Source organism: Lactuca serriola, chromosome 6, assembly GCF_051521515.1.
Source record: "Lactuca serriola cultivar US96UC23 chromosome 6, Lser_US96UC23_V15, whole genome shotgun sequence".
NCBI lineage: Eukaryota > Viridiplantae > Streptophyta > Magnoliopsida > Asterales > Asteraceae > Lactuca > Lactuca serriola.
In genome coordinates, this window is record NC_136413.1 from 143,299,716 (window position 1) to 143,308,942 (window position 9,227).

Consider the following 9,227-nt stretch of genomic DNA (forward strand, 5'->3'; position numbering starts at 1 on the left):
TCGAAGTCTCAAGGAAGTTGGTTGTTGACTAGGTTCTTCAATCACTTCCTGAGTCATATAGTGAGTTCATTAAGGACTACTATGTGACAGACCACGACATGACCTTTGTTGATCTTACCTATTTGCTTGTTGCTGCTGAATCAGTAATGATTTGGTGCACTAGAAAAGCAAATTTGATTGGAAGATCTACTCCCCAAACTTCCATTGACATTGACAATGGAAACATTGGAAGTCTAGAAAATATTTCTCTTTCCAAGGGAAAGAGAAAGGCTAAAGTATGAGATTGTGCCGTGTAACATTCCCATAGAGTCCATATGTTTCTGTTGCCAAGGGGAATTGGTTGCAAAGCTGCCTTAACTACCTGAAAGATCTGAGAAAAGGTAGAATCGAAAATTTTGAGTCTGCTTCAGGTAAGAGTACTATCCAACTCTATTAAGTTCCTAATTGTTGATTCTTTATACATGATGTGACTAGGTCACATCTTGATGTTTTGTGTAACATCCGGATTTCCAGGTATAATATTTTATGTATTTTTAGTTTGAGATAAGTGGAGTGACTCAACGAGTTGGTGCCTCAACTCGTCGAGTAGAGTCGTGTTTGGTGACGTGGTTGAATGAGGGGACTCGACGATTCCGTGAGCTGACTCGCCGAGTCAGCGCTGCTGAAGGAAACCCTAATTTCTCGGGCTTGTGGCCTATTTAAAGGCCCTTATGGCCTTCCATTGCGGCCACCTTCCCCAGAGAGAAACTCTAACCTGCCTTTCGTTTTGTAGAGAGAGAGAGAGAGTCCTTTTTGAGCATTCTTGGGCATTTTGGAGGAAAGATTTGAATAACTTGGTGGATCTAATCAAGAGGAGGTTGTGGATCTTACATTCTTCTATCATTAGCTTCTCTTTTGAGGTAAAAATCTATTACCTTGGCCTCATATTTGTTAGATCTCATTTTGGGGAGTTTTCAAGGGTTTTCTCCCAAATTATCTTGTGCTTTTGAGTTATTTGAACATGGTTGAGGTTAGAACCTCAAATCTGGACTAGAGAAGGTCTTAAGAGTCCAAATATTTTAGCTTTATTGAGCTGGAGGCAAGCTCATGAGCATTTAACCCTTCTTGGAGCTTGTAATGGCATTATGGGGCCTATATGTCATGCATGAACATAAAGATCGAAGGTTTACATGACATTCAAGCCTAGGGAGTCTAGATCTAGTGTTTGGAGTGATAGATTTGCCCAAAAACTTCTGAATGGGAGTTTGGACTGGATGGACTCGCCGAGTCCATGTGCAAACTCGACGAGTCGATTAGGGTTTACATGATAAAGTCTATGCGCTGTAACTCGACAAGTAGGTGGGACTACTCGGCGAGTAGAGTTGGTTTTCTTAAGGCCTCTAATGGATCAAGGGGACTCGACGAGCCCCCCCCCCCCCCCCCCCGGTGCACTCGACGAGTTGAGTCAACATGGATTGTTGACTCAAGTTGAATTCTATTGACTTTTGGAGCTTAGACCAATTATGAGTAATGGAGACCATGGAGGGGTAGAATAGTCTTTTACCCTTACCAAGAGTTAGAGAGGGATTAGTAGAAGCTTATTAGAAAATTGGTCTAATTAGAGATAATCACCATATGTATTAGGCGGAGGTTGATTCGGTCATTCGTGTATGAGGTGTACTAGCTTGCTTACTTTGAGGTGAGTCTTCTCACTATACTTTACCTAGAGTGGTAGCTATGTGTGACCAGAGGGTCTTAAGTGCTTGCTTGAGTTATGCATGTTTTTGTGATATGTATTGTATGCTACATTATTTGTTGCTTAGACCGGACCGGAGGGTCCAACGAACTATGAGGCCAGAGGGTTCTCCATCGGACCGGACCAGAGGGTCCAACGAGCTGTGGGACTGGAGGGTCCCACTAAGACACATTGACTAAGAGGGTTTTCCAGAGTTATAGCCTCGAGTGGCTAATTATTGTACGTGGTATTTTGGGGAACTCACTAAGCATTCGTGCTTACCGTGTTATGTGTTTATGTGTTTCAGGTACTTCCGAGGATCGCGGGAATGCACCGACATGATTTTATACACACCCACTGAGCCGGAGTTATGTGTTTTATGGATCCTAGATTGTGATAAATACTTTTGAAACTATATCGTCGATGGATAATTGGTGTTTCGAGAAATGTGATATGTGTTTTTATTATACTTAAAAAGGAAAATTTTGTTTGAAAATTTACGTCGTTACATTTTGTAGAATCGAAGCAAAGAGAAGGAAGCTTAAAGGAAGAGTATGTTGAATCTGGTCGCGAAGATGGATTTCAATCGCATGGTTCGATGATCGGAGTTTTGAGTTGCTGCTTAAGAGTTATGATAGATTGCTTAGATATTTGTAATAACATAGTTTTCATTTGTAATTGCATCGTAAGGAAAAGTTTTTCTGCATTTTATAAATAAATAAAATTTTGTTTTATTTCATTATATCTCCTTGCAATGACATTTCTGAAAATTGATGTTTTTATGTTTCTATGTTAGCAATATGAATTTGATTCTTTCGTCTATGGAAGTGTCAAAATTTGTCAAATAAGGAAAGATTCTCATCACCCAAGTTTCAGTTGGATAGAAACTTGGAATCATGCAAATTGTTTTGTATGATGAATGAGAACCTTCATCTTTGGGAAATTAAGACTAATTCCTTGTTCACATGTATATGTGAGTCAAGTGAAGGACTAGGGGATTGGGTACACTAGGTGTGCGCTGGTTAGGTCCACCACAAAGAACGATAAGACTAGTCGTCATGATTTACTAAAGTTTAGTAAATATGGTTATGCTTACAAGGTTAAGTGTAATTCTGAACATTGGAAAAGTTTCAATGTATGGCGGAACGGATAAGAAGAATCAAATTAGGTAGAAAGATAAAAGTATCTCCAATCTAAAAAGATGGGAGAGTACTTTAGAATCGTGTTTTATGATCATCTTAATGATTATGGAAAAACCATATCACAATTGATTCTATAAATATATCTTAGTGCATTTTTATGGCTAAGAAGAGGAATCGTAAATTGTTGGAATTGTTAGATCAAAAAGGTGAATCATACTTCGTTCCAAATCGAGTCTTAGAGTAACACTCCAAGATCGAGCCTTGAGTGACATAATCTTAAGAAAGGTTTATAAAACTTATCAAATGTAGAGTAAATTATTTTCTGCTCTTATACATTTGAAATTTGTATGTTGTGATGTTTTGGGTAAAACAAAGACCAACTAAGGCCAATAGTGTGAAGTGTTAGTCTTGATTAGAATCCACATTAACTCTTGAATATTTGTTTATCAAGGAATGGTTAATGACAAGAGAATCTTATATGTCAAGATTGTTGGATTAGGTGTCTAAGCCCATAACTATAATTGGTATGTACTTGAATTGATAGCAGCACAGTCCTTTGGGGTTGCCCTCAAACCTAGCAACTGGACAAGGAAATTACGAAAGGAGAGATAATGATTTATTATAAGATGAATAAATTAATATAAATGATTTATTAATATGTTAAAAGATTAATATATTAATTAGAAATCATAATATCTAATTAATAGTTAGCCAGAAATTAATTAGAATTGATTTTGGGGTTAACTGTGTTAATTATAAAGTGAAGGGACTAGTTTGCAATTATCCAATAGTTGAGTGGAGGGTTCCAGAACCTCCTTGGAAGGGGCTGGACGAAATCTATAGGGGAGAACCTAATGATTTCGTCGAAGGGGTTTGGATAAGGCCTTTGGATAAGCTTAGGCCCCAAGCAAAGGAACATTAGGGTTTTCCCTTAACCCTAGATCTCTCAACTATATAAGGAGCCTCCTGGCACCTAAAATCGGTCACTCCTTCCTTGAAGAAACCCTAGGGCCGAAAATTGCATACCCTACTCTCTCTCTCTCCTTCATGTTTCCTTCTTGCTAGCTTTTGGGTGTGACTCCATTAGAGGCATTGCATTTGTGGTGCTAAGCTTCCAAGAAGATCAAAATCAAAAGGATTACCAATTGTTTGCTATAACAATTGAAAGGTATGTAACTCTTCAACCCAAAATTTTTATTTTCAAAATAGCCTCTCTCCTTAGGGTTCTTATTTTTCAATTCAAAGTTTTATGTTCAATAGTTAAAAATAGGGGTATAAACGAGCCGAGCCGAGCCCGAGCCTGACCAAGCTCTAGTTCGGCTCGTTAAATTTTGAGGAAGCTCGAGCTCGATTTGAGCCTTAAAATGAAGCTCGGGCTCAGCTCGTGAACAATTCAGTGGGCTCGCGAGCCTAATCGAGCCTAAACGAGCCTCATATATATATATATAGGCTCGTTTAAGCTCGTTTAGGCTCGCGAGCCCATTAACTGAAGCTCGGCTCGAGCTCGTTTAATAAACGAGCCTCATATTTAGGCTCGAGCTCGGCTTAGGCTCGTTTAATTTGATCTCGATTCAAGCTTTTAACGAGTCTATCCTGAGTAGCTTACGAGTAGCTCGAGTCACTTACACCCCTAGTTAAAACATAGATCCAAAGTAGGTTGCATGTGAACTTAGGAATTGTTTTTCTAGTTTATTTGTTTTACCTAAAACCCATCAGTAGTATAAGAGCCATTGTTTTTTTTTAAATTGAATAGATATAATAGTTGAATTGCGAATTAGGGTTTAAAGTTATTAAACCCTAAAAGGCCATGGTTTCGTTTTTAGGGTTTTTGGTTCAAAGGGTTTTTCGAAAAACCCTAGCCTCCATGAACCCTAATCGAAATTAGGGTTAGGATTTTGGAAAACCCTAGCCTCCTCCCTTGAATTTCGAAATTTCCTTCTTGTTTTAGGGTTTTATCTTATTTTAGATAATTATTGCCTTATTGGATAATTATTTCCTAATTGGATAATTGAGAAAAATAAGGAAATTATCCTTTACCCTAATTTTCGAAATCTAGAGGGATAAGGATTAGGATTAAATTAATTGTTTAATTTGATTAGATAATCCTTACAAGATTTAGTAAATTAATTAAAAGTTAATTAATAAATAATTATTAATTCTAGTTATCTGGTTTATTTTAAATTTAAATGAATAATTTAATTTTTCGAAATTTATATAAACCTTAAAGTTTTAAAATTTTTAAAACATAACTTATATATGTATTATAATTAAAAGTTAAATATTATATATGTATAAGAATATGGTCAGTCAAATTGCTAGTATGCCTCATTCACGAAACTAGTCTATAAGGGGGGGGGGGGGTATAAGGAAACTGCCTATAAAATGGTAGTTGAATGGGTGTCCACTCTAACCCACCGCTTCCTTGATTAGTGGAGAGTCGTTAGTAGAACGGATTTGATAGGAAAACTACATCTCATTAAAAGTTTAATGCTATTAAAGAAAGTACTAGAACATTGTTTTACAAAAGTCCAAACTCTAGCTACTTTAGGAAAAATGTGAAAAGTATGTTAATCCATGAAATTGCACATTATACTTTATTGGTCATTAATGGAGCGTGTGTGGATTACCAGCACACTAATAGGCACTAATAAATAGTAGTAATGGGTATCTCAAAATTATCATTTTGATGGAGCGTGTGTGGTTTACCGGCACATCAATAGTTTATGATAAAGACAATGAGGTTACCAAGCACATTTGCATGGTTATTCACATCTTGTTTGTGATCCTCGGTATCCCAGTCACAAATAGAAGAGCGTAATCCGAGATTAAAATATGACATTGAATAGTTTCAATTTATCGCAAAAGGAATTAGGAATTTCACTTCGTTTATTTTGTCTAATGGTGGAATTGGTGAATTGTCATTCACCTACCTTTATGAAATTTACACTTGGATCTTGGCATCCCATTTCTAAGTTGTAAATCTTCATAGTTGGATCCTAACCTTGATATGATATCTTTGGGTTATTATATTGAGGTATCTTGAAATCTAACTAAAACTATCCTTCTTTTCAGATGTCTACTCCTGGAAACACTTCTGCTTCATCATCCTCCAACCACAACTTCTCTTTACTCAACATTTGCTCCAAAGTCGTTATGGATGGCTCTAACTATAGCGATTGGATGAGTAACATCAAGATGGCGCTTCGTATGAGGACAAAGAGTATGTCCTTGAAAAGGAGCTCAAAGAGCTTGAGGAATCCAAAGCCACTCACGAAGAATATGTTGCCTACAAGACGCACTATGATGATGCTACCAAAGTGGCATGCATCATGGTCGCAACCATGTCCCTAGAACTGCAGAGGTACTATGAGGGCTACTGGCCTTTTGAGATGAACAAGGACCTTATGGAAAAGTACCATAAGCGAGCTCTTCAAGAAAAGTTTGAAGTAGTCAAGTCACTCATGGCTTGCAAGATGAAAGAAGGGGGTCGGTTGTATCTCATGTGCAAAGAATGCAACGCTACATAGAGCATTTGGTCAAGCTCAACATTCACTTTGATGAGGAATTGGCCATTGATATGGTCTTGAACTCGTTACCCGATTGTTATGGTTAATTCATCCCGACGTAAAATTTGAACAATACTGAGAAGACATAGGCCCAATTGCACAACTTGTTGCAGACAGCTGAAGCATGAATGAAGGGTAAAAGTATATCCTCCACTCCTGCGAGTGCTCCTGTCTTAGCTATTGGACAGGGAAAGGGGAAAAAGAGGAAAGGTCCTCCTAAGCAAAACTAGAAGGGAAAGGTTCAAGTTGGGTCATCCAGTAGTGGCCCAAAGGCTAAGCCTAGTGCTACCATTCACCATGTTTCTAATCCAAAGGATTCTATTTGTTTTTATTGCAATGAAAAGGGGCACTGGACGAGAACCTGCCCAAAATATCTGAAGGATATCAAAGATGGCAAAGTGAAGCCATCTTCGGCAAGTATTTACACTATTTCTTCTAATAACTCATTATCTTCTCGTTCAGGGGTCCTTGATACATGATGTGGTTTTCACATCTGTTCTGATTTGCAGGGGCTAAAAGAAAGTGAGGTGATAGAGCGAGGAAGGATAAACTTGATCATGGGAAACAAGAAGTCTTCACCAGTGACCAAGATTGGAGTTTATCAACTTTTGCTTAGTAATGATGATAGATTAGATTTATTGAATTGTTTCTATTCGTCTGAGATGACGAGAAACATTATTTCATTTCATGCATTGTTCAGATAATATGACAACCGTGAATTTCCGGTCAAGTCAAAGTCAACTAAAGTCAACAAGTCAAATCGGTCGACTCAATTAACCCTTGTGTACTCGGGCTTATGTTAGGTAATTATTATACAACTCGCTACATTAATGAGAAATCATCAAATGAAAAGTTTGTATATCTAAATTTCCTTAACATAAAACTATAGTAAGTAATGAACCAAACCGATAAAACAATGTTGCATACTCATTGGGAGTGTGTAAGACCCTTAAACATGGCTTAACGGGGTTTACGGACCTTGCGTTGTGAAGCCGGACACTAAAAAAGGTCACAAACGAAACCACTCCCAATCTCTATTACTCTATCTCTCTCTATTTAGAATCTCCCCCAAATCTCTCCAAGTATGTGAAATCTCTCCCAAATATCTCTCTGAATGAGAAATCTCTCCAATAATGTCAAATCTCTCCCAAATCTCTCCAAGTATGTGGAATCTCTCCCAAATCTCTCTATGTATGCCAAATCTCTCCAAGTATGTCGAATCTCTCCCAAATCTCTCTCAAAATATCTCCCAACTTCTTAAAATCACTCGGGGCATCTCGACTCTTAATTTAGTCGAAAACCGCTTGAAAACAGAAGTCTACGCGAAAAACAGCCTTAAGGAGCTGAAACTCCTCTTAGGAACCGAAACTCCTCTTAGGAGCTGAAACTCCTCTTAGGAACCGAACCTCTTAGAGCTGAACCTCTTGAGAACCGAAACCCTCTCAACCGAAATGGACCGAGCACTCTGTCTATTTCGGTCCTCTAATCATGCTAAACCGAGAATTGACTTTTGGCTCTACCCTTCTTACCTTCGGTCCGAGCACTTGACATTCGGTCCGAGATCCTAACCCTCGGTCCCTTCTGATGAGAATGGCAGCGAGACCTCTCTGTTCCCATGCACAACCGAGCCTCACCTTCTGTCCGAGGAGCAAGCCCACGCAGCCGAACCCTTCTCTCTCGGTTTCTTCTCCTACTTTCGGTTCTAAGGACTAGGACCGAACCTCCAGCCCCGAATTTCGGAATTTGGCAGTTTTTGCCCGGTTTTCAATATTTTTAGCGTTTTGAGCCCGTTTTTCGAGATTTTAACGCGGGATTTTCACCCAAACTCGTATTTTAACATAATAAACCCCAAATATTCAAATTTTAATTATATTTTGAGGAAAATCCTTGCCTAAGAATAAAATCTAGTAGGTAAGATTTATGGGTGGAGTGTTGACTTTGCCTTAGGGTATGACACAAGCAACCTCCCCATACCTTCATAGTACAACCCCTAGTCACTATTCACGCATACCTATTCAATAATTGTCCTTTTCCCACTCTTTTTCAGCCATAATGTTGAACAAAAGCTGGAGATATCCTCCTCTCTCCTCTCACTTTATTCACCTGTTCTTAAGAAGAACAAACACTTCCCTTCCACTTTCTCTCTCTAAAAATTCGAGATTCAAAAGCTGGTCTTGGGTTTTTCCTCCACATTTGGTAAGTATTTTACTCCCACAATTAGATATTCTACTATCTTTTATCCAAATCATAGATTGCTTACACAAATATCATCATATTTGTTTTAGATCTTCAAATCTTCAAGCACCTCCCAAGTGTTCTTGAGTTGAACACTTCTCTCCTTCAACATCCATCCACTAAAATCACTCAAGGTGAGTTCATACCCCTACCTTTTCATGTTTTCTTAAGTTTTTATGGGGGGATACAAGTAAAAACACCAAGAACATAACTAAACTTTTTCAACAACTTTCATCAAGAAAGTTTAACTCCATTCACGGACTGGTTTGGTCAAATTAAACAATTTAGTTTTTAAAACTGTATTAGATGCAAATATTTCCAGTTTATACCTTTAAAATGACTACTTGTACATCTCCATTCGATGTTTCTATGATTTATGGTGATTTTTACAAAACAGTCTATCATTTCAAGAACAAATCCGGACCAGTCTGTGAATATGGATATTTTCACACAAGTTGGAGACCACTAAAAATCATAATAAACTTTATGAACAAACTAGACTCATTTTCCAAACTCTCAAAACTTACGGATTCTGATTTGGACCTTTAATGATTTTTCTATGAATTTTCT